We start from the raw sequence: 26,307 nt of genomic DNA on the forward strand, positions 1-26,307 counted from the left end.
GGCGCCTCTTCTCTAGTTCCCTCAGCCGTGTCTCAGCCTTATCTAAGTCATCCAACAAAGTCTTCCGAGCCCCTGCCGTGTGTCCAATACAGTGTCCCCGCACCACCACCTTGAACGCATCCCATTCAACCGCCCTCGTGGAGGCTGAGCCACTGTTCTCCTCAAAATACCTCTCAATACGCTCACTTAGGGCCTCCCTGAACAACAAATCATCCAGGGTATCAGGTTGCAGGTGCCATGTTGGCACGCAGTTAACAGTCACCATCCATTCCAGAGATAACAACAAGGGGTTGTGGTCCGATATCGTCCTAGCCAAGTATTCCGCCCCTCCCACCGCGGGGAGCACACATGCCGAACAAAGAAACGCATCCAGCCGCACATGCAAATCATGCAGGTGTGAGTGAAAGGAATAGTCCCTAGCGGTGGGGTGCAACGCCCTCCATGCATCCGTGAGGGCCCAGCTCTCCTGCCATTCCAACCTACGCTTAGTGACCCTATGTACTGGGGACGCGCGCAGCGGGGGATGGGACCTATCTAGTAACACATCCTCAACCGAGTTGAAGTCCCCCCCCAAGAGGACCGGCCCTGCCAGGTAACCCGCCAATTTGCCCGAGATGGTAGACAAGAAGGCGGGCAGGTCTACATTAGGAGCATACACATTACAGAGAGATATCACCCTGCCTCTTAGCTTCCCCTCCACCGCCACATATCTGCCCTCAGGGTCCACCAATGACTTTGAGACCTGGAAGGGGACCCCCGCCCGTATCCAAATCAGTGCCCCCCTTGCAAAAGCCGAAAATGTCGTGTAGAATAGCTGCCCCCTCCAGCGCCTTTGCAGAGCCGCCCCTTCCTGCTTATTAAGATGTGTCTCCTGCAGGAACGCTACATGAACCCCCCTACGCTTGAGGTCGCCTGGACTTTATGTCTGCGCGCCATGGACTGCATACCCCGCACATTCCAGGTCACACATTTCAAAGCCCCAGTGCTAGCCATCTCCCCCTACACAACCGGACCATACAGCAAAGAACAATGTCCGCACAAGTCCCGCGACCACGGGCCCACCCACCCACCCTCTCCAAACAGGAAGCTGAACCCCACCAACAACAACTGCCCCCCGAGCAACCCCAACTGCTCGCAACTCCCACCCCCCCAGGACAGGCCCCCCCCCGCAACTGGAAGTACCCCCATCCAAACCAACACTCCCGACCACCCCTCAAGGAGAGGTGGTAATGCTCGCAGTCCCCACTGCGATGACCTTAGGGGCCAGTAGGGCGCGGCTCAATGCGATAGAACCTCAAAACAAATCAGCCCCGCGCACTCCACCCCGCAATCCCCTCATTACAACTCCCCAAAACCTCAATCAATAATGTTCCACTGCTGCGGGCCCAGTGCCCCGGTGTCCAACCAACGAGCTCACTCCACCAGTTCAGTTCAACACGCCTCCAATATCTCCTCCGAAGTCTGCGGCGTCACAATAGGGCCCCGGGCTCCACCAAATTCCGATTGTCCTGTCTCCGAGCCCGTGCCCGGGTCCTCCGATTCCGTGCCCTTCCCGGACCGAGTCCTGGCGGTCCTAGATAAGTCCACTACCGCCTGTAGTGCCGCCTGCCTCTCTGCCTCCGTCTGTGACACCGATGGTTTCCCGGTTCTCTTGCGGTTCCTCCTGATCCGTTGGGACTGCCTTACTGGCTTCGCCACCTTGGCCTCCTCCTCCCTGGCCTTGGCACCGTCCGTTCCCGCTTTATAAGTGTCCCACCAGTCCCAAGCGTCCGCGGAAGTTGTGAAGAATAGTGTTTTCTCATCCACTACCACTCTTAGCTTGGCAGGGAACAGCAGGGAGTACTTGATGCCTTCCTGGCGGAGCTCCCGCTTGAGTGACAGGAAGTTTGCCCGGAGTCGCTGCGTCTCAAACGTATAGTCCGGGAACATGGTGACTCTATTGTTCTCCACTTGAAAGGGCCCTGCTTCTCTCGCCCTCTGTAAGAGCCAATCTCTGTCCCGATAATGGAGCAACTTGAACACCACCGGGCGAGGAGGAAGGCCCAAGGCTGGCGGGCGCGCTGGAACTCTATGTGCCCGTTCCAGGGAGAAGAAGGGGGACAGACCTTCCGGTGCCACCTCCGTCCGCAACCAGTTATCAAGGTATCCCACCATGTCGTCGCCTTCAATTTTCTCCGGCAGGCCCACTAGGCGTACGTTGTTGCGCCTGTTTCTGTTTTCGGCATCCTCGGCCCTCCTTTCCAGCACCTTCAGACGGTCCATCACGTCTACCATCTGGGCCTTCAACGTTTCATGGCCCGGGGCTAATTCCTTAACCGTGATCTCCACGGTTTTCACCCTGTCTTTAAGTTTGTCGTGGTCGGCCTTCAGGAGGCCCAAGCCCGTCGCCACCTGAGCGATATCTTGCTGCAGGGCGTCCTTAGTGGTGGCGATGGCCTCCAGGATACGATCCTGCATCCGCTGCAATGCCGCTTGGTCTCGCTCCGCTCCCTCCGCAGCCTCTGTGTCGGTCGCGCCATCTCCCTTCCCCTTTGGTTTCCCCATCTGGGCCGGTTTGGGCGGCGGTCTCCGAGTATATTCCTGGTCACCCTCCGAGTGCCGTCGGGTTTCGTTCTTCGGCAGGGTTCCCGGGCCCAGTGTTGTCACCAAGTAGTAGGAAACACTGAGCGATCGCGGCCCGGCCTGCGCCAGACGTGCCAGGGGCCCGGGGCTCTCGTCACTGGGCCACTGCCGCACTGCCGTCTCCCCCACTAGGGGGGCGGTCCTCAGCCACCGCCCAAGAGTGCTCCCAAAGTCCACTCGGCACCCGGGGAGAGGCGCGATATGGCCGCCAACACCCTTGATTCGTCAGGGAGTAGTCCTCAGTGGGTCTCCGGGCAGATGTCTCCGTCGTGTCTGCTCTCATGCCCTCGCCGCCATTTTGGGGTCCGCAACTTCTCGCCTGGGTTCAACTTTCAAAGTCGAAATACTGCTGTGGGATGGCTCGGTGTCGTCCTCCGTGGGCCTCGGACCCTCCGCAGTAACGTCCAGTACCGGATAGTATCGGTTACCTCGGGGTCCGATCAGATTTTCAGGATATTTTCCGGGATCGGGCACGGAGCTCCGAGCTCACGCTGCCTACCTCCTCGGCATCCAAGCCACGCCCCTCACCACCTCCGTGTCTTGTCAGGGTTTCAAAGGGGTATCCCTGTCTCTCTGGCTGGCCCGGGACGTATCTGTGCAAGGGGGGGATTATACACTCGCAGTCTACTCCCCCGCGCCATCTGCTCCCCGGCGCCGTTCTATGTGTGTCACCTCCCAGGGGGTCTTCAGGAAGCTCTGTGCCTTTCCCCTCTTCTGGCCGCCTACCTCCTGTCTTCCGCGGGCAATGGTGCATCCCTCTGGTGTCTCACAGCCCCGGCGGGCCCGGGCCGGGCCCAGCTCCCATGACGGGGCTAAGGCAGGATCAGCTACCCAGGGCTCTCTCTCCTCGCCTGCGCTGAGAATACGGGCCCCCCTTCCTGTCTGAGCTTTGTGGTACTGTAGGAAGACGTCTCCTCGGCAGGCACCCAGTCTGGCTCAGCGTCGTCCCAGGCTCCCAGGAGTTCCGGCCAGGGCACTTCCCAGCCGCCTCGGGCACCGCACACACTAAAGCTCCTGGCTTCGGCCTACCAGCGCTGCGTCAGGCCCGAGCCCCCTCCGCCTGCGTATACGGGTCTTATTCGTTCTGCCTGCGGATCACAGTATTACGGCAGGGCTCCGGCGGTGTTCTCCTCGCCCCTGCTGCAATCAGGGTTCTCGCAGTCACACTTTGTCAGGATACAGCCCCCAGGCGGACCCGGAGCTCTATCAGCAGCCGACCGTCATCGTGGCTGGCTAGCCACGCCCCCCTTGTTGGCTTGCCCCTTGTTCTTTGTGTGGTCTCAGAGACATCAAAGACCTCACGTGGGGGATCTACAATGTCAATGTATTTCACCTGAAGAGCAGTCCCCTCTCAAGCGCAACTTCGTCTGCTGGATCCTGACTGCATTGCCGGGTGAGTGTGGAACTAAGTACTGTGCCTTGAGACTGGATTTCCTTGCGCGGAGCCCCCAAATCGTGCCTCCATCTAGAGTGTGGCCCCTGCTTCGTGGGACCTCAGCACACACAAGCATCTCGTTGGCGGTAAGCAGATTTACCGGTTGCAGAACTCAGCATTGCCCACTCTGTGCCTCATTTCTCTTGTGCGACACTCCGACTGCATGCTGATTGCGTGCATTGTCTGATTCACAGGTTGTGGTACTTGGAGGTAGGGTGCATCCGTCATAGTGCCTTATTGTACCTCATGTGGTACTCCTGAACTTGCGACTGTGTGTGTGGGACCAGATTATCTGGTGCGACTCGTATCCTCACGCACCAGATGTCCTGCCTCATTCCAGGGAGGTACGGTGCACTCGACTGTAGGTTGACTGTAACCAGATTGTCTGGGGCGATTCGTATCATTGCGCACCACATGTTGAGCCTCATTTCAGGGAGGTATGGCGAACCTGTCCGTGGGTGGATTGTAACCGGATTGTCTTGTGCGACTTGTATCATCGCTCACCAGATGTTGTGCTTCATTCCAGGGAGGTATGGTGAACCTGACTGTGGGTTAGCTGTAAACGGATTGTCTGGTGTGACTCATATCACTGCGCACCAGTCCTTGTGCCTCATTTCCAGGAAGGCACGGTAAACCCGACACTGGGTTGATTAGGATTGGATTGTCAACTTGAATCATCGTGCACCAGACTTTGTGCCTCATTTCCAGGGAGATAAAGCAAACCCATCTTTTGACTCATTGTGACCAGATTGGTGCGACTCGTATCATTGCGCTCCAGACGTTGCGCTTCATTTCCAGGGAGGCTCGGAGAATCCAGCTCATGGTTCATTGTGACCAGGTTTTTTGGTGCAACTCTGATCAATGTGCACCAGACATTGTGTATCATTTTCCGTGGGGTGCGGGGGCAGCTCCACCCCCCAATTCACAAAGTGTTCCGTCTAGCTTCAGTGCAGCAAATCAATTGCCCTCTCCTCACCCAGCCTGACAACGTTGTATTGTTAGGTAGTGTCCCCCAGATCTGGTCTGGGTGGTGAGAGTTAGTGGCTGGGCTGAGGAACACTTCCGAGAGCAATTGGAAGCGGGTTGAAAGACTGGACTGCGTGAACCCCCTGTGATAGGCAGAACTGGGCTGGTGCCCAAAGGCAAAATAAGGCACCTCTTGATTGAACTAGGCCTAGGCGGAGGTCACTGTGGGCAGTGTAGTGGAGGGGTAACTGAGAGGTGGGGGAGGGATTGTGCTACAGGCGTCCAAATTCATATTATCAAATGACCTGCTGGATATAATTTGCACTGCGCTTCGGTGCCAAGTGCTTGTGTGTGCGAGTGTGCTTCATACGGACTGTCCAATAGCTTCGCACTGCATTACGGTGCTGTGAGTATGGGAGGGTGTGCTGCATGAGAACAGCCTGTTAATAGTTGCACCGTGCAGCTGTGTTAGTTTACTTGTGTGTTTTAACACCTCATGAATACTCTGTTTTGGAATTGGTCTTACCCGTGCGGCCTAGGCCCAGGGTGCTGTTGAAAAAGTGTTGTAAATTCCCGTGTGTACATATTTCTGATATCGTTGTGACCTGGGGTACATCCTAGAACTATGTGGATTTGAATTGTGTCATTTGCTAGGGTGGGCCCAGCTCTGACAACGTGTTGCACCGCATTAAGGTGCTGGGGTAAAATAGGATTTTCCCAAGTGTGCATGTTACTGATGTTATATTAACATGTGATTGTAAGAAAACAACTTCAAGCTGTCATAGCCCTACTAGCTAAAGTTCAATGCACAGGATCAGAACAAAATATAGTTCTACAAGGTTTTACTTTCTACACAGAAATGAGTTTGGTGAGGAGGGGTGAAATAAGATAAAACACATAACTCTTGCCCACTTTATTAAAAGCCAACTAGCAACTTATGGATTAGTGCTGAACCAATCACTGGCGCTATACTGCAGAGCATTTGAAGTATACAGTAAATCTGCACATAACCTGAAGATCTGCCAAAGTACTAAGAACACTGTTAAATTTGAAAGAAGTGTTGTGTTCGATTTTAGATTCCGAATGAATTTCCTATTTCATGCCGTTATATAGGTACAATTTGCATTGCCCATATGTAGGCATAGAAATCCAGTCCTTATTTAGGCATAGCCCATGCTGCCCAAATACAGGCATGGCTACTTCCATCCGTTCATCTACGTCACAACGATTTCTTGGAAAACCAGACTCTTAAGCCGTTAGGGACTTCCCCTTGCTTGGATATTGATTTCTCCAAGAACTAATTTCAAGAGCAACTAAAGAAGGGCTCAAATGTAAAAGTCACACCCTCACTTCGCTCCTTTTTTAAGATCCAAGAGAGGCCAGTACAGAGAGACATTTCAACCAACGCAATGGCTGCGTCATCACTGAAGACATTGGAGTCGCCAAACAAATACCAAGCTCTCATGTTAAATGAGTTGGGGGAGAGCGAAGAACATCCTACAGAACTCCCCATTGAAGCTACCCCAGAAGTTGCCCCACAAGTAGAGGATGACCTACTGCTTGCTAAGGATCAAGGTAGCGACCAAGAAATGAATACTACTATAAGGAACGATATAAGAGTTTTAGTGGCCTCGTTGTTAAAAAAGATGAAAATTGGGTTTGCCAAATCTGAGAAAAATCAGGGAAAAATCCAGGCTACGTGTGCGGCCTTGGAGACCAAATTTAATGCTTTCATAGAAAGAGTGGTGGTGGTGGTTGAAACAGCCTTGGAGCAAGTCAGGGAGGAAGTGAGGCTCTGTCAGAGCTACATCGAGAAATTAGCTTCATCAGAGAGAGAACTCAAGGACAAAATTGAGACCTTAGAAAATAACTCAAGGAGAAATAATTTACGCTTAGTAAGCATTCCTGAAGGCCAAGAAGGGCAAGATATAAGGTCTTTCGTAGTGAGTCTCTCAAAAGAGTTCCTTCCTGATATGGATGCAAAAAACTTGGAGGAAGATATACAGACAGTCCACAGAGACCCATTTCGGCTCAATAGAGATAGGAAAAATCCACATAGAGTTCTAGTTAATTTCAGGACTTACTCAATAAAATAACAAATACTGAGCAAGGCCCTAAATGCTGGCACCCTGACAAGAGATGGATTCAACTATAAAATCCGCTCAGACATATCCAAGGCAACAGTCGATAGGCAATGGGCCCTAGGAAAATATATGCAGGACCTTAGAGCTGAAGGAGCCACTGTCCAAATGAGATTTACAGCCCTCTTACGCATAATGTGGCATAATAAAACCTACAACATTAGAGACCAGAAAGAAGTGGAGTTATTATTAGAACACATAAAGATAAATAAGGATAAGTAAACATAATGAGCCTCATTGCTTTAAAATAGTTCCCATTCAACCGTGGTACTTATACTGGGCAACTAGGATTGCTCAATGATAATGGGGAGGGTTCACCAGGGTGGGGGTAAGCACAAGTTTTCTTCTTTATTTCTTATGCACATTAGTTATGTATTTGGGTGGGGAGCATTTGGAAGAAAAAGCAAAAGAAATATTTGTCCGATATGTAAACTGTATAGCAAACAGGGTAGGAATTATAAGCAGAAGGAAGGATTTCAAATTTAATGGGCAAACTGAAGATAATGACTTGGAATGTGAATGGGCTAAGAACCAGGGGGAGGCGTCAACATTTGTTTGAATATCTTAAATTGCAGAACTGCGATGTCATGATATTACAAGAAACATATTTCCTAAGAGATGAATGGCTTGAAGCTATAAAATACAAGAATTGGATCGGTGAAACTGTTTGCACAAATCAAGCATGCAATATCAAGGGTGTAACCATCATTAATAAAAAATCACAGTTTTTTATGTTGGCAGGACAATTAGTAGATTCAAGAGGAAGGTGGGCCATAGCAAACATAAAAATAAGAGACACTGCTTTCACCGCAGTGGGATACTATGGCCCTAACATAGATGACCCTGCGCCTCTTCAATTGCTATACACACAGTTATTACATCAGTTTAGAACAATTATATTAGGAGGTGATTATAATATCTAACTAGATCCTAAAGAAGATAGGCATCCCCCAGGCAGAGTCCTAAACCTACCCAAAATGCGAGAGTACTTGATTAGGCTTAAAGACGATCTAGGTCTAATTGATATTTGGAATCTAAAAGGGGACCAAACAAATAAATTGACTTTTGGAAACTATAAATATGGCCATGCCTCAAGAATAGATTATTTCTTAGTAGACAAACTTCTAAGTAATAATGTTAAAAAAGTCCAACGCCTGCCTGCACACCTATCGGATCACTCGTCGGTCCAACTAAATATTAAGCTTGAGTCAGGGCAGGGCAAGAGAAGATAGACTATAGACCGGACATTTCTTTCAGATCAAGAAATCATTAGTGAACTAAGATCTACAACGGAAAATTACTTTAAGGAAAATGGTGAAGGGAAAGTTTCTAAAACAATAGTCTGTGACGCTTATAAAGCTGTGCTTAGAGGTACACTAGCAGGCATAGCGATAGGCAAAAATAAATTGAAGAAGCTTAAAATATCACGAATAGAAGCTGACATACTAGATAGGTAAGCCACTTTAGAAATCTCAACCTCTGAAGAAGACCAGAATAACCTAAAAGACGAAATAATGAAGCTGAAACAGGAACTTGTCTCAGATTTAGAGGAAAAAATAAGGAAGAGATGGCAAGTTAGTACCCTGTCAAACTATGAATTTGGGGAGAACAGCGGTAAAGTGTTAGCCTAGAACACAGCTTTCCAAACTTTTCATGTTGGTGACACACTTTTTGGAGATGCATCATTTTGGGAAACAGTAAGGCAGTGTAGCGAGCGAGTGCAGCGAGCGAGCCAGAACCACCCAAGGGTGGGTTCTCCCCCCGGGAAGAAAATGTTGAAATAAAAGTGGGCAAATAGTGTATTTTCAAGCAAATTTGAGAAAGCAGGAACGTTACTAAAGCAATTGTGAATCTGACCCGGCATACACACATCTTTTTCTCTATCTTTCTCTGTCTCCTTCCCTCTCTCTATCACTCCCTCCCTCTCTCTGTCTCACTCCCTCTCTCTCTCTCCCCCTCCCTCTCTCCCTATCTCCCTCTGTCTCACTCTGTCTGTCTCCCTCTCTCTCTATCTCTCTCCCTCTCCCTCCCTCTCTCTCTCCCCCATCTCCCTCCCTCCGTCTGACTCCCTCCATCTCCCTCCCTCCCTCTCACTCCCTAAACCTTCCTCCCTCTGTCTCCCTCCCTCCTTCCCTCCGTCTCTCTCCCTCTGTCTCACTCCCTCTGTCTTCCTCCCTCTGTCTCCCTCCCTCTGTATCCTTCTCTCTGCCTCCCTCCCTCCGTCTCCTTCCCTCTATCTTCCTCCCTCTGCCTCCCTCGCTCTGTCATTCTCTCTCCCTCCCTCTCCCTCTCTCTCTCTCCCTCTCTCTCTCTCCCTCTCCCTCGCTCTCTCTCCTTCTCCCTCTCTGCCTCTGTCTGTTTGTCCCTGCCCTTGTCTGTCTGTCCCTGTCTCTCTACCTCTGTCTCCGTCCCCGCCTCTCTGTCTCTGTCTGTCTCTGCCTCTATCTGTCTCTGTCTGTCCCTGTCTCTATCTCTATCTCTATCTCTATCTGTCCCTGTCTCTATCTCTATCTCTATCTCTATCTCTATCTCTATCTGTCCCTATCTCTATCTGTCCCTGCCTCTATCTCTATCTTTCCATGTCCCTCTCTCTATCTCTATCTCTGTCTGTCCCTGTCTCTATTTCTATCTCTATCTGTCCCTGTCCCTCTCTTTATCTCTATCTCTGTCTGTCCCTGTCTCTATCTCTATCTCTGCCTGTCCCTGCTCTTTCTCCCTCGCTCTCCCTCATCTGTCTCCCTCTTGTCTGTCTCCTTCTGTCTGTCCCCTTCTGTCTGTCTCCCTCATGTCTGTCTCCTTCTTGTCTGTCTCCCACTGTCTATCTGTCTCCCTCGGTCTGTCTCCCTCCGTCTCCCTCCCTCCCTCCCTCTGTCTGTCTCCCTTCCTCTGTCTGTCTCCCTTCCTCTGTCTGTCTCCCTCCCTCTGTCTGTCTCCCTCCCTCCCTCTGTCTATCTTCCTCCCACTGTATGTCTCCCTCTGTCTGTCTCCCGCTGTCTGTCTCCCTCTCCTTCCCTCTGTCTCCCCCTGACTCCCTCTCTCTGTCTCCCTCTGCCTCCCTCCCTCTGTCTCCCTCTCTCTGTCACCCTCTCTCTGTATCCCTCTGTCTCTCTCTCTCTGTCTCCCTCTGTCTCTCTCTCTCTCCCTCTCTGTCTCCCTCTCTCTGTCTCCCCCTCTCCCTCTCCCTCTGTCTCCCTCTCTATGTCTCCCTCTGTCTCCCTCTCTCTGTTTCCCTCCCTCTCCCTCCCACTGTCACCCTCTCTCTCTCTCCCTCTTGTCTGTCTCCCTCCCTCTGTCTGTCCCCCACCCTCCCTCTGTATGTCTCCCTCTGTCTGTCTCTCTCCCTCTGTCCGTCTCCCTCCCTCTGTTTGCCTGTCTGTCTCCCTCTGTCTGTCTCCCTCGGTCTGTCTCCCTCTCCTTCCCTCTGTCTCCCCCTGACTCCCTCCCTCTGTCTCCCCTGCCTCTCTCCCTCCGTCTCCCTCTGCCTCCCTCCCTCTGTCTCCCTCTCTCTGTCTCCCTCTGTCTCCGTCTCTCTCTGTCTCCCTCCCTCTGTCACCCTCTCCCTCTCCCTTTCTGTCTCTGTGCCTCGGTCTGTCTAAGACTCTGCCTCTATCTGTTTGTCTTTTAATGTCTGTCTGTCCCTGTCTCCCTCCCTCTGTCTCACTCTCTCTGTATCTGCCTCTATCTGTCTGCCCCTGTCTTTGCCTCTATCTGTCTGTCTGTCTCTATCTTTGCCTGTCTCTGTCTCCCTCCCTCCCTCTCTCTGTCTATCTCTGTTTCTCTCTCTCTCTGTCTCTCTAACGCCCTCCCTCTCCCCCGGCCTCCCCCCCCTCTCTCTCAGCCTCCCTCTCTCTGCAACACACCCACCTTTTGCAGGCGACACAGTACTGTGTCGGGTCACACAGTTTGGAAAGCTCTGGCCTAGAAGCTTAAAACTGACTTAAATAGAAACAAGATAACTGCTATCCATAAGGAAACCGGTGGACAAATAATAAAAGACAAGACAGGCATTGAAGAAGCTTTTGAACACATCTTTCAGGCCTTATACGAGGAAGATCTAGCACCTTCTCACATAGCAATAGACACATATTTAGATAACTCACGTGTCATGAAGTTAGACGTAGATTCATTTACAAACATAAATGCAGACATAACCTTAAAGGAGGTCCTGGAGGTAATCATCAATCTTATAAGAAGTAAAGCAGCAGGGCCTGATGCCATACCTAGTGAGCTCTATGTAGTTTTGAAAGATTGTCTCGCACCAAGATTAACTGATCTTTTTAATGTCATCTTTATGGAGGGCCTCCCAATTCCTAAATCCTGGAATGAGGCGACCATCGCTTGATATTAAAACCTGGCAAAGATCCTCTTCATTGCGCGTCTTATAGACCAATCTCACTTCTCAACACTGATTATAAAATTTTCACTCAGGTCTTAGCAAAAAGATTAGGCTCTTTATCTGACAAGCTTGTTCATAAGGACCAGAAGGGATTTATTAAAGGGAGGCAGCTGCATGATCTTACACACCAACTGATCTGAGCCATTAACATAGCAAAACATGAGAAGCTACCCCTGCAATATTTACTTTTGACGTGGCCAAAACATTTGACTGTGTTAATTGGGCATATCTACAAAAAGTCATTTTACACAATAACCTAGGTCAGAATTTTGCACGGGTCATAGCTAACATCTACTCAGCACCAACAGGGAAAATACTTATTAACGGAAGTACCTCAAATAGTTTCCAAATTAAAAGAGGCTCTAGGCAGGGGTGCACCCTTTCCCCTCACCTTTTTCATTTATATATAGAGCCACTAGCTAATATGATTAGGACATCAGAAGAGATTATTCTTTTTAGCTTTAATAGCTGGGATTTAAAGGTGGCACTATTTGCTGACGATTTGATGATTTATTCTGGTAATCTAAACAAGTAATTTAATAGTATAACCAATAAATTGATAGGTTTTGGGGAAGTTTCTGGTTACCAAATAAACCATCATAAAACCGAGGTAATGCATTGGAACATACCAACTCCACTAATTGATTCCAAAAGAAAAATCAAATATCTTGGAATTCAAGTCTTGAAAGGTATTGAGGACATAGCCCAGACAAACTTGGAAATAAAAGCTAAAGAGATGAGGAAAATATTGAAATCCTGGAGTTGCTTATCTCTTACCTTCATGGGGAGGGCCTATGTAATAAAAATGGCCATCCTTCCGAAATTCACTTTTGTTTTTAATACGATCCCTCTGGAGTTTGATTCACAATGTCTGAAAAAAATACAGGGCGAAATAAACTCTTTTATTTGAACATCCAAAAGTGCCAGGATAGCATGGAAGAAGCTGAGCCAGAAGAAGAATCAGGGCGGGATAGCTAGCCCAGAACTTACATCCTATAAAAAATCCTTCCAGTTTAAGAACATAAGATATCTTTTCCGAGACTATGAGTCATACCTTCCCTACTGGAAAGCAGGGACAAAACACGGCCACTGTTTATATAAGTTCAGCCATCAAAAGTTTTTCAAAAAATTAGGTTAAAGATGCCAAGAGCAGCTTTCAAACTATGGTCAGACATAAGGAAACTATGGCAGTATCCATACTATAGTCCCCAAGCTCTGATATGGAACTCTCCAGGAACACCCGAATGCATGAGAGACTTATTAGCACTCCCATTGAAAAGGACTGGAATTATTAAGTGGGCTGGAATTATTAGGTGGGGAGAGTTGTTGGAATTTGGTGAATTAAAATCATGGGCTGAACTAGTGGAGATGACGAAGGATGAAATATCTAGGTTTAAATTTTATCAGTTGGCTAGCTGGGCTAAAGACCAAGCGTCATGGCCAGACTACGATGGGATTCTAGATCACGAACTTCATAAGGACCCTGGGAAGAAAGAAGTTTCAAAGTGGTATTGGCACTTGGTGGAGAAGAAGGAAGCCGAAAATACACCTCAGATCTTAATTGGAAGAAGCTCTTTCCAGCTCATGACTTGCAACAAGCATGGCAAGTATCCTGCACTTTTTTATGGCATATTAAAATTTCTACACTTCTTAGGAAAAAACATTTGTTTACTTTGCACAGATCTTATTGGACCCCCAAAAAATTATCAAAAATGAATACCCATGTGATCAAGAAATGTCCAAAATGTGGCGAGAGGGAAGCCAATGACATCCATATGTTTCATTTATGTCATCACTTAGACATATTTTGGAGTGAAATTGGTAAGAATATTGATGAAAGTTTAAACACGTCTATCAAGGTAAGAACCTTTAATGTTATTTTTGGAATATTAGATACCAATGAATCCAACACTATTTTAACAAAGAACCAGAAACGCCTTTTGTTTACACTTATACTAATTGCTAGACGCGAGATCTGTATTAATTGGATTCTCCGCTCCCCCATGAAGGTAGAAGATTGGGCTCGATCAGTTGATAAATTCAGGAACTTGGACAGATTAGAGGGGAAGGTAAGCGTGCAAAGTATTGGGGTCTGTGGGACACATTAAGGGCCTCATTAGGATCGCGGACGGACTTGCGTCCGTCCGCGACCCCAGAGGATGAGGGAACATCCGCATGGGCTGCGGCGTTCCCTCATGTGCGATTAGGATGTGACCGCCACCCTGGCGGTCACATCCTGGATATTTAACATTGCGGCGGGTGCTGCTTCAAGCAGCACCCGCCGCAATGTTAAAAGTGCATGTTTAACATTTACATGCACAAAGCGGTAGGCACCGCGCGGTGCCTGCCGCTTTGTGCAAGTAAATAGGTACCCCCCATGTGCACCCCCCACCCGCCAACACCCTGGGGGCCCGCAACGGGCCCCCAAAATCAAAAATACACATTCTTTTCCACGGCTGAAAAACCGCCGCGTAAAAGCATGTTTACAAATGCTTCCTAATTTGGCTGGCAGTGTCTGATAGAAACTGCCAGCCAAATGAGAGCTTTTCCGCCGCGGTTGTAATCCGACCGCGGCGGAAAAGCAGCGGACAGTAACCAAGACCCACCAGCCATCGTACTGCGGAGGTGAGTCCGCAGAGGATTTTCCGCCTCCTCCGGGCCGGAGGTGGCTTCCCCCGGCCCGGAGGAGGCGGAAAATCCTCCATCATAATGAGGCTCATAGACTGTAGGATAGGAAGGGATGTCCAATGATTTGAACCAACGCGATCATGAACCTCATGAATTTTATAGGGGCTGGGATAGCAACGTATAAACCATGGAAAGATGGTAATCTGTTGGTATCAAGGCATGGTTTCCACCTAATCCCAGAGGGCGCTTAGTGAGAGGTGACCCTGTTGCTTTTACATCAAGATCGCATAAATGAGGACAAAAAAAAAGAACTCAAAGCTGGCATTCCTCAACACCTTCAAGGTGTGGTTCGGTGCAGTTCGACTACCTAGTTGCACGATGCAGCTCGCTACAGCAAGTGCCGAAGGAAGCCAACTCTCCAGCTGACGCACTGACCAGAAGCTGTCAACCTCCTGCCGAAAATCGAGCTCCCTTGTGGGGTGTTGGGAAATCGAGTCAGTGAAAGAGATACTAACCTCTCTCATTCTAAGGTATGGAGCTGATTAGAACCTAGAGAAACCTTTGCCAATTCTTGGCAAAACTAAACCTATGCTAAAGACAGTATCTACTTCTTCCCTCATACTAGACCTAGGTTAGGTACACTGGGGTAGGCGTATTTTAGAAGCAACAGTTAAGTATTTTAGCTTGTGTTATTTATTTATGTATTTTTACATGTCATAGCAACAGACAATGCTATTACAGTATTATTTTATATTACTGTTTACGCTGTACGCATTATACTTTGCATTCTGTCTAACGATTGTAGCAGTTCACCTCTCTTGCATGAGAAAGAAGACTGTTCAATAAACCCTTTTATTGAAATGCCCGTCCCTCTATTTCTGTGCAAACTCTGTAGAAACGAAGCATGCACGAATGACTGAGTGAAATAGATATCTATTGTTTCCACAACGCTGAAGATATGTTTCGATTCTAGGGGAAACAAAGTTGTCATGTTTATGCGGTTGTCAGAAACTAATCCCTTCTTGTTTACTCGAGAAAGTTTCTAGTGACCTCTGAGTTAGCTGGCACACACAATTAAGTTTAGTATACTCGAATGAGACATACTGACCTCAGTCCTACGTCAAATCTATAGTGTATATTATTCCAATGCGCAGAGCCTATTGGGAATATAGGAACTACACTACAGAAGTACAGATAAATAGGACTGATCTGGCCTTGTGTTTAGCGTGGTATGAATGTATAGACTAAAAGCACTGGACAATGGAAATTAATTTAATCTAGACATTGTGATGTTCGCTGCTATAATGCTGTAATGGTTGTGATAAAGCTGTTCCTGGGTTGTTCCACCAAGATAGTTGCGATCTATAGTTTATAGCAGGGGTCTCCAAACCGGTCCTGGAGGGCCGGATCCATGCCAGATTTTTAAAATTACTACATGTATCTCAATGGGGATATCCCAAAAATCTGGCATGGATCCGGCCTTCAAGGACCGGTTTGGAGACCCCTGGTTTATAGGTTCAAATTCCAACTAGACCAACCAGCTAATTAAATAAGGAGGGCACTGGCCTGTTCTACTCAATATATTCCCTTCAGAAGGAAATGGAGAGTAATAGATACACAACAGAGTGGGCAAGCTTAAAATTTAGTGGGATGTCCACCTACGTTGTTTGTGAGTTTTGCTGCTCAAACTAGTCTAGTAAATAGTTTATACTCTGACCACTTTACTAGGTGACAAATACAACTATTATATTGTTCCATTACCAATGATTTCTTTTTTTTTTTTAAATATATTTTTATTGCAGGAATTAGTACACGTTACTTGCTGACATCCAATTGCGAAAACAGTGTCAATAGTAGTAAAGGGGACCACTTCAAGAAGTAAGTTGGTTACACAGCCTAACGGCCCACATCCCGGAGGCTGGGCGGCGCTACCTAATGTCCCACACAGAATACTCTGATCGTCACGTGATATCAGCCAGGAGTAATGTAAGTCGTCATCTGCTTTTCAAAATAACTATAATAAAACTCCCCCCCCTCCCTCGCAGTCAAATCCCCCCCGGAGGGCCCGAGCCAAACAAACAATAACGTTACCGTCCTAATGAAAATGAAGGAGCAGCGCCTAGTCCTCCTGCCTCCCCCCACCCCCTCCCCACCCACCCCGCCGTTGATGTGTTGAACATTCGTCTAGAGCTAGCTGTAGGGAACAAATCTTATCGGAAAGGAGAACATGTCGAAAGAAGGTCAGTGGGCTGGATCGTGTGCATCATCATCACTATCTGAGTCGCTGGAAGTGAGGTAATCTCGCAGGGCCTGCACTAGTGTTTCCCATTCCTGCGCCGCCTCTAACATCTTCTCGTTGCGTTGCCGCGCTGCTAATTGGTACCTAAGGGTGCTTTCTCCAGCAGCCCATTTCAAGAATTCGTTGCGCCATTTAGTGCTCGTTGGACCAACTCGTGCCTTCCAGTGTCTAGTGATCTCACGTTTTGCTAGCAGTAGGCCCAGGTCAATGAATTTACTCGAGAGCTTGTTCTTGGGAGTATGGGGGAACCAGTGCAGCACTCCAGCCGCGGCATCCATTGTCAGGTCCCTCCCGGTCACCTCCTTTAGAGTATCCCCTATCGCTGACCAGTAAGAGGACAGCGCCGGGCAAGACCATAGCATATGTATTAAAGTAGCTGCCGGCATTCGGCATCTGGGGCAAACCGCCGAGTCCGAGGCAAAATATTTCCGAATTTTCTCTGGGGTCAAATAGGCCCGGTGCAATATATAATAGTGGACCAGTTGAAACCGGGCGTGACGAGTGCCCTTCCACGCACGGCGCACCAGCTGGGCCCATGTAGTCTCCGGTATATCCCTTCCAATATCAACTTCCCATCTAGTTCTGAGGACCTCCAGGGGGGGCAGCTCCGCATTAATCAATCTGGAATAGAGACACGTTACCGCTTTGACTGTCCCAGCCGACATCATGACGTACTGGCAGGCCTCCGACATAGGGGGTTCCTCCTGTCCGGTCCGCCAGTGCGCCTGAACCGCCCTCACCACTGCCGCATGTAGAAGGAAATTGCCGCGAGGAACATCAAAACGCTCCAGTATCGACTGGAATGGCAACAAGACACCTTCCTCATACAGATCACCCACCACCTGCAGCCCTGCATCTTCCCAGATCCTCAACCGGGACCAATCACCACAGTGTGGTAGGGCAGTGAGCATCCCCAACGGGATCTCCGGAGCATAGGGGCGCCTCAGCTGCACATGAGCATGTACTCGGTTCCAGCAGGACTGGATGGCCCGTTCCTCACGTGTGAGGTCTCTCAAGGTCAGCCGTTGCCGTAAAGCGATAAAGGACAAGACGTGCCTAGGCATGCCACGCCCTCTCTCTTCCTCCGGTCCCCGGAATTCCCGCGCAACTTCTTGGGTGTAAGTCTGTAGTTGGGCGGCTAGATAATAGTTCTCAAGGTCCGGCACCGCCAACCCCCCCTCCGATTTCGGTCTCATTAGGGTCCTAAGCGCTACCCTCCGGCGACCCGAGCCCCAGAGAAATGATACTAGCATGGAATTCAAGGTCCGGAAGGTGGCCGGAGGGATCCAGAGCGGGAGCGTCCTAAAGTAATATAATAGTCGAGGGAGCGCTACCATTTTCAGCAACGAGATACGACCGGCCACTGATAGCGGCAAGGTGGCCCAAAAGCTCATGGAGCCTCTCAGCGCTCGGATGCAGCGAGCAATATTACCGTCTAAGACATCCGCCTGGTCGTGGTACACATAAACCCCTAGATATTTTAGGCAGCACAGTTCCCATCTGATCACTCTGGCGGTGGCAGGTTGGGGTTCCCCGTGTCGGACCGGGAACAGACAAGTTTTTGCCCAGTTCACCTTCAATCCCGAGATTTCTCCGAAGGTGGTGAGCGCCGCGTCAGCTCCGGTCAGGGCAGCATCGGCATCCTCTAGGAACAGCAATAAGTCATCGGCATAGAGGGAAATAAATTGTTGCCCCGATATGGTCTGCAGGCCCCTAAAATGGGCTCCAGTGCGGATCGATAGCGCCAGAGGCTCCACCGCAAGCGCGAAGAGCAGGGGAGACAGGGAGCACCCCTGCCTCGTGCCCCGGGACACCGAATACTGCCGGGAAATCAGTGTGCCTGACCGCACCCTGGCCGTTGCCGAGGCGTACAAGACCGCTGTCCACCGCAGGAACCCCTCCCCCACACCAAAACGCGTCAAGACTCTGTGGAGGTATGCCCACTCCAGGCTATCAAAGGCCTTTTCCAGATCAACTGATAAGACCAAGGGGCAAGGTGCTCCTTCGTGGGCTTCCCCTAGGATTCGAAATAGGCGCCGGATGTTCATTACCGTATTGCGCTTGGGAATAAAACCCGCCTGATCAACATGGATCAGGGAGCTCATGTGGCCCAACAGCCTTGATGCCAATATGCTGCTCAGGATCTTATAGTCGACCGTGAGCATCGATAACGGTCGGTAAGAGGTTGGCTCGTTACCCTCCTTGCCCGGTTTGAGGAGCGGGACCACCAGAGCCTCGCACATCGACTTCGGCAGGTGCCCCAAGCGTTTCGCCTCCCGATATACCACTAGCAATTTAGGGGCTAGGAGGTCCATGTATGTGGAGTAAAACTCCACCGGAAGTCCGTCCAGTCCCGGCGTTTTATTCCTAGCCATCCTTTTAATGGCTCCTCGGATTTCTCCCAGCTCTACATCCCTCCCCAGGTCTTTCGCCTGTTCCGGCTCCAAAGTGGGGATCGGGAGCAACTGCAAGTAATCATCGATGGGGGTGGTGTCCTGCGACATCTTACTATGGTAGAGTTCCTCATAATAGCGCAGGTAACAGTCGAGGATCTCGGGTTGGGTATACACCTCACCGCCCTTCTCAGTGCGCATGGCCATCGTGGGGGTGGTGCGTCTCAAGGGATTAGCCAGCCAAGCCAGGAGCGCCCCCGACCGATCTCCCTCCTCCAGTGATCTAGTTAAGTAGACCCTATAGTCGAAGCTCCGAAGCCTTTCGACTTCAACGGCCACTGCCTCTCTCGCCGCCAGTGTCTGCTCCTGTAGCTCCGGGTTACCGGGACGGCGAAGTTCTACCTCACGGAGTTTCCGATCCGCTTCAGCTAGCTCGTCCAAGATAACTTTACGCATCCCCACCTTCTTTGCTATACAGTAACCCCGGACCACCACCTTAAATGCGTCCCACTCCGTGGCTCTCGACCCGGCTGTACCTGCATTCACTACAAAATATTCGGTAATTGTGTCCTCTAGCTCCGTCCTAAACACCTGATCTTCCAAAATCTCGGGTCGTAGCTTCCAAGTAGGGACAGCGGAGGCACCCGGAGACCACTGAAAGACAGCTAGCAACGGGTTGTGGTCGGATAGAGTCCTGGACAGATATTCAGTCCTCACCGTCGCGGCTATAAGGTCCGCCGATCCCAGCAGCCCGTCCAGCCGCAAGTGTAGTTCGTGCATTCCCGAGAAGTGGGAGTAATCCCGGGTATGCGGGTGCTGCGCCCGCCACAGATCCGTCAGTCCCCACTAGGATTGCCACTCCCTCCTACCCTTGGCCACCCGACGGACCGGGGAGTCCGGGAGGGGGGGTGGGAACGGTCGAGATCGACATCCACCACCGAGTTAAAGTCCCCCCCCAATAAGAGGGGCCCCGAAAAACAGTGGGCTAATGAGCCCGACAGCGCGGTCAGAAAGGAGAGTTGGTCCACGTTGGGCGCATAAATGCAGCAAATATTCAGGGCCCTGCCCCCCAAATTACCTGTGATGGCTACATACCGCCCCTCCGGATCCACCACCGATCTAGTCACCTGCAAAGGCACCCCAGCTCTCACCCAAATCAGTGCGCCTCTCGCATAAGCTGAGTATGTCGTGTAGTATACCTGCCCTCTCCACCTACGCTGCAACGCTAGACCCTCCTGCTTTGTGAGATGTGTCTCCTGGAGCATTGCTATCTGCACTCCCCTGCGCACCAGATAGGCATGGATCTTGTGTCGTCTGGACATAGTGTGTAGGCCCCGCACATTCCAGGTAATGCATTTTAAGTTAGATGCTTCAGCCATTGTCCTTCAAAATCACAGTTAGGGTCCCCCAGCAATGCTCAGGTTTGATCAGACCGCTTCGTAGACACACACCATTGGCAGTCGTCCCCCTCAACAACAACAAAAAACCCCAAGAAACCCAACTCCCACCCCACCCCCCTAGAACAGGTCCCAAATTGTGCCATCTAGGCCCCATCCAAACCATTACCCCAAGATCCCTCTCCCTCCCAACTAACCTGACGGTAGCCACCGCAGGTATGCCTTAAGGGCTGAGTGGGGGCCGAGCGCCAGCAGGGGGCCGTCACGCACCTGCGCTACTGAGACGTAAGCGTGCCCCAATCATTTATGGCCCGAATGGGATCCAACCCCAGCATCCCCCCACATCCATGAACCAGAACTCCTCCCAAAGATCTACTCACATACATTGTCTCGCCCTACAACCGGAGTTAGCTCACCCAGGGTCATCCTTGTCCATCCAGCAGGCCCTCCGCCGAATCCGGGGTAATCACGGGCAGAGTCACACTGTCGGTTTCCGAGTTCTCCGTGTTCTCCGTGTCCGATCGATGCCCACCTGTACCAGTCTCCGAGTCTTCCACATCCGGCCCGCCCTGTGGGCCAGATAGGTTGGAGATCAGTTCCAACACCCCTCATCGCTCCGTTGCCGTTTCTACCGTTGACGGTCTGCTCGATCTGCCACGGCGATTCCGAATCCTCTTTGATCTCCGCTGAAGACCCAGCTCCGACCGAGCCTGGGAAGAGGAGCCAAGTCTGTCCTTGCCTGCCCGATATAACTCAAGCCAAGCGCAGACATCCTCTGGGTTATCGAAAAACTTGGTCGTGTCGTCCAGTATGATGCGGAGTTTCGCAGGAAACAACAGGGAGTATTGAATGCCCTCACTTCGGAGTTCCCGCTTAACCGCCAGGAAGGAGGTACGTTTCCGCTGCGTCTCATAGGAGTAATCTGGGAAAATGTTCACCTGGCTGTTCTCCACCTGAAATGGGCCATTGTGCCTGGCGGCGTTGAGGAGATGATCCCTGTCCCTATAGTGTAGCAGTCTCGCCACCACTGGGCGTGGGGGGCGGCCCTGCTGTAGTGGTCTGGCCGGCACCCTATGGGCCCGCTCCAGTGTGTAGAAGGAGGATAGCCCCTCAGGTGCCACCACCGTCCGGAGCCAGTTCTCGAGGTAGGACACCATGTCGCCGTTTTCAACTTTCTCTGGAAGGCCCACCACGCGGATGTTGTTCCTTCTGTTGCGTCCTTCCGCGTCCTCCGCACGCCGTTCCAGGTCTCCGACGCGGGCCAGTACATCTTTCATAGCGGCAGCCAGAGTCTTTTGCGCAGGTTCAATCGTTCCCACCGTGCTCTCTACCTCCTTAACCCTGTCCGAGAGCTTGCTGTGGTCCGCCCGGAGCAGTCCCAGACTCGTCGCCACCTGTGCGATGTCCTGTTGGAGGGCAGATCGCGTGTCCGCAATTGCTTCGAGGATTCTGTCGAACTGTAGCTGCAACTGGGGGCTCCCCGGGTTCCCTGGGGTCCTTCCATCGTCTTTATCGGCTGCCTCAGTGTCCGAAGTGGCCGGGGCTCCCCCCTTGGGGCCCTTCGGTTTCCCCATAAGGATCGCGACCTCCGGCAGGGGCTATCGAGCCCGGGGGTCAGGGAGGTCTCACACACTGCTGTCCGCAGGCCCGCTCTGATGTCCTCCGCCGTCAATGTCCAGCTGTGCCCCTATGAGATAACGTGAGGGGGGCCCGGAGCTCTAGACCCCTTGATGGGACGCCGCGAGCCCGATCTCGGGAGCCCCCAGGGAAGAAGGGAAGCCAAGGAACGACGGATGCCGGGAGACTGCACTGCCTCTGTGCTTGCCAATGTCACCAGCCGCCACCGTTGAGAGTGCGTGCACCCGGTCACAATCACTACGTGGGCCGAATCACTCACGACTCACCGCTCCCGGCACAAGTTTCAGGCTGCGGGGCTCCCACCTTCGTCCCTGCGCACCCTCTTGCCCAGCTGCGCGGTGTGGAATCAAGCGCCCAAGAAAGGCGCCGCTGCCAGCTCCGCCGGACTCCGTGTTGCTAGCTGAGCTGGCGCAGGCTCGGCAGCCGTTCCCTGCCCTCTCCGCCAGAGTCCTGGTGTAAGCAAAGCTCCGATCTCAGCACCCCGGTTCCGGGTGAAGGAGCAATGGAGAGGAGCAGTCCTGGGTCTCGTCCGGACACAGCTGTGGCTTAGTCTACAGGGACGGAGCGGGCGCCCTCTTGAGCACCGCTCCGTTGTTTCCGCTGCCTCCCGATCCGGAGTCACCAGCCGTTTCCCGGGTCTCCCGAAGGGTCCTCCGTGTCGGGTGCACCAGCCTCGGGCAAAACACTCGAAATGGGGAAGCTGAGGTGCCCGGGAACCGCTCTTATCAGGATCAAAGACGGCACCGTCTCAGAGCTGAGCGATCAGGCGACCTCCGCTATCGGCGCTCAAGCCACGCCTTCTTCCATTACCAATGATGGTACTCTTTCTTGCAATTAGTGCTGTCATTATGACTCATGGAACAATGACTTTATATTCATAATAACATAGTTTGAAAAAGCTCTTGGCATACCTGCCCAAGTGATATAATTGTCAACTCGAACAACAGGGACCTACATATTCTTCTGTAATAAGCAATAGCTAGAATACCCATTGAAATTAATTCAGATATACTTTACATAGAACGTTCTCGTAATCGAAGTGTGGATTCGACCAAAGGTAAACTTTCATTGTGTCTCGCGATAAGAACTACACCCAGAGGGTATTAATTCCCCACTCCTTGGGAATTACTGTCTAGCCAGTTTACTTTGTTTTGCCAGAAATCCTCTGCAATTCCCGTATAACAAAGCAACCATTTGTAGCATCTTTTTTTCAGCTTCTTTTGTCAGTGTTCAATCTTCAATCTATTCTCTGAACAGTTTTTATTAACGCCAAATCTTCTGGCAAACATCTTTGATAGAAATTGTGTGCCAGAAAATAGAAGACATACAGGTTGAGTGGTCTAATAAGATTAAAGGGGAAATATTATTCACAATACGGGGTAAACCACAAGTGCTGTTACAACGCAAGTGGAACTACGCTTGCCTTTTATCACACATATGCCTTAACCACGCATATGCCTTAAACAGACATATTCCTTTATAATAATTTCCGTTGTAAAGGTGGTAAGACATATACGTGGGGAAGGCAGTCAGCAGTCTAGCATTGGAATGAGTGGGAGGTGTTGGAGACTTCCTACGACGACAATGGAAAGAACAGTGGCTTGGTGAGTACTTTTTTATTTATTTTCACGGTTGGGATGGGGTTGAAGTATTTTACAGGGCCGGGATTCAGGGCAGGGGGTTGGGGGTTGTTTTGTGGCTGGGGGCCGGGGTTTAGTGCTCAGGGCAGGGGGATGAGTTCGTTTTTAGGGCTAAGTTTGGGGTCATTTTTAGGGCTGGGGGCCAGGTTTTAGGGTAGGGTCAGGGTATTTTTCAGGGCTGGGGGCCGGGTTTCATGGTGGGGGATCAGGGTATTTTTCAGGGCAGGGGGCCAGGATTTAGGTTTCAGGGCAGGGGGTCAGAGTAGTTTTTAGGGTTGGGGCCTGGGTTTTAGGGTTCAGGGCGTGGGAGTCAAAGTAGTTTTGAGGGCTGGAGGCTGGATTTAAGGTTCAGGGCAGGGGGCTGGAGTGTGTCATGAAACCATCTCCCCAAGCTTAATATAAGCTCAGATTATCCTTCAAGGAAACCCACCCCTGTCCCGTGCAACCAGCACTCCATGTACCTAGAAAGATGTAAAAGGGTTAGCATATTTAGAGAACTGGTTCACGTAGGTTTGATCATATATTTATACTTGTACTTCACTAGTAAAAAGCCACTTTCATGTATAGAATAGGAGGCCTTTAACTTTTATGTAATTTGTACTTGGTTTTGTAACTGCAGCTAAAAGTATACGGTAATTGCAGCTGAAAGGAAAAAAGACGCGCGTTTAAAAAACGACACGCATCGTTTTGGTGCGCAATGACAGTCTGATTCATCGCTCTGCTCACGGAGTGTTTGGCGGCTCAGGGCGTGGCACGCAGCCTTTCTTCAACGTCCCGGGGTGTGGCTGGGCTATAAAAGCCACACCCAGGGTTCCAGAAGGCGCTTAGTCTTCGGAGCATCGTGAAGACAACAGCAGCGTCGGAGTGCTCCCGGATCACCGCTGAAGGTGATGACCTGTGCAATCATCCGCTAGAATTCATCTAACAGCCAGGAAAAGAAGAGCTAAGTACTTCCTTCGTCAAGGCGCCCAACGCTAGCATTCATGGGACACTTTTTGGACATTAGCTTATAACTATAATTCATGGACAAGTCTAGATTATTCTTTGGTATTCTGAGTGACAGCCTAAACAAGTACATGAGTCAATGTAATGTTTCTAAAAGCAGGTTGTGCATGACATGATAAAGTTGACGTGTAGAATGTAATTTTGTTTGTAAAACTTAAGAAGTTTCAGCAGCATAAGCAAAGAGGTTTTGTAGTGCTTAAAACTATAGAATCTTCACGGAGAAGTCGCGTCTAGATCTACGAGAAAGGGGAAAGAAGTGAGTAAGATTAAACTTAAGGTTTATTTGCAGGGAAAGGAAAAGGCTTAAGGAAAGTGCGAATAAGTGTTGTTTTATTTCTTAGAATCCTGTAAACAAGTCTGGGGGCGGACAAATCAACCACCTTCGACAGAAAAGCCACAACCCTTCATTGACACAACAAGACGACGACATCCAGGACGCGAAGACCAGACAAGTAGTTCGCAGGTAGGAGACAGCTTTAAAAAAAGCAAAGAAAGTGTGAGAGGAGTTAGAACTAAAAGTAAGGGATAAGATAAGAATGCTTGCTTAAGAACCTTCTTGTATATTTTCAGGTCGACTACATGAAAACAAGTAGCGTCAGATCCGGCCTCTCTCCCTGACTGCTACCCATCACCCTAGTGTATGTACAAGCATCACAGGCTGTAAGGTAGGGTTCTGGGGGATTGGTCCATAGCGTCTCTGCAAAACCGATCAAGCACCTTACAGGTAAGGTTGGTGTTCAACTCAGGTAAGAGTGCTTGATCATATCTGACAGAGTGTTTAAGGGCAGAGGTCAGGTAGTTATTAGGGCAGGAGATGGTTTTAGAGCTCAGGGTGGGGGAGTCAGGGTATCTTAAGTGCTGGGGTCATGAAAGGTTTAAGAGCTGGGGCTGGGTTTGGGGCTTCGGGCTTGGATGTAACCTTTACCACTCATTTACCTTTACCAATCGTGCCTTTACAATGAAATGCATTGTAAAGGCATGCGTGGTAAAGGCATGCGTGGTAAAGACATGGTCGTTGTTTAGACCGTTATTGTTTGGGCATGCAATGTAAGTGCATGCCTGGATTCATCATACAACCAGATTAAAGTGACCAAAATTGCCTCAAGACATTTATCTTTTAACAATAGGTGAAGAAAAGAAACCTTTCATTAATGAGGCATGACACAGAGTTTTCTGTAATGTGTTGCTATCAAGAGGAGACACAGTCGTCTTTGAGACAACACCCTGATCGCCTTTACCTTTGATCACTGGCATTCAAGAAGATATGACACTTTACACACATTAACACTACCCAGCATAACACGGGGGCCAGCGTTCGTTCAAGAGGGCAAGATCCATGCTTGCTTTCCAGGATAACCCATTACTATGTAAGTAAGATCAATTTAGATTAGATGCAGCCTAAGGACATCTGAAAATTTGTCATAGATCTAATCTTTCTGGACTTACACTGGACGCCACTGCAGTATGAGATGTCCGCTACTACATTGAAAGAAGGAACCACTTCAAGTGTCTTAATACAAGTAATAACCAACACGAATGCTGGCTGGGAAATGAATTATCTATGTGAACAATATTTCTAAAGGCCAATTACTTTTAAAAGTAGGCAGAGGAAGCAAACAAATAAGGGAAGCAATTAATTCACAAAAACACTATCAAAACAGGTATTTGGCCATAAGCAAGAAAAGCGTGTGGACAGTTGGCCTCCAGTATATAAAGCAACTGTTGTTGCTGATCCTATGGCTGCCCA

The sequence above is a fragment of the Lissotriton vulgaris genome, chromosome 1_1 (genome assembly GCF_964263255.1).
Source record: "Lissotriton vulgaris chromosome 1_1, aLisVul1.2, whole genome shotgun sequence".
In the NCBI taxonomy this organism is placed as follows: Eukaryota; Metazoa; Chordata; class Amphibia; order Caudata; family Salamandridae; genus Lissotriton; species Lissotriton vulgaris.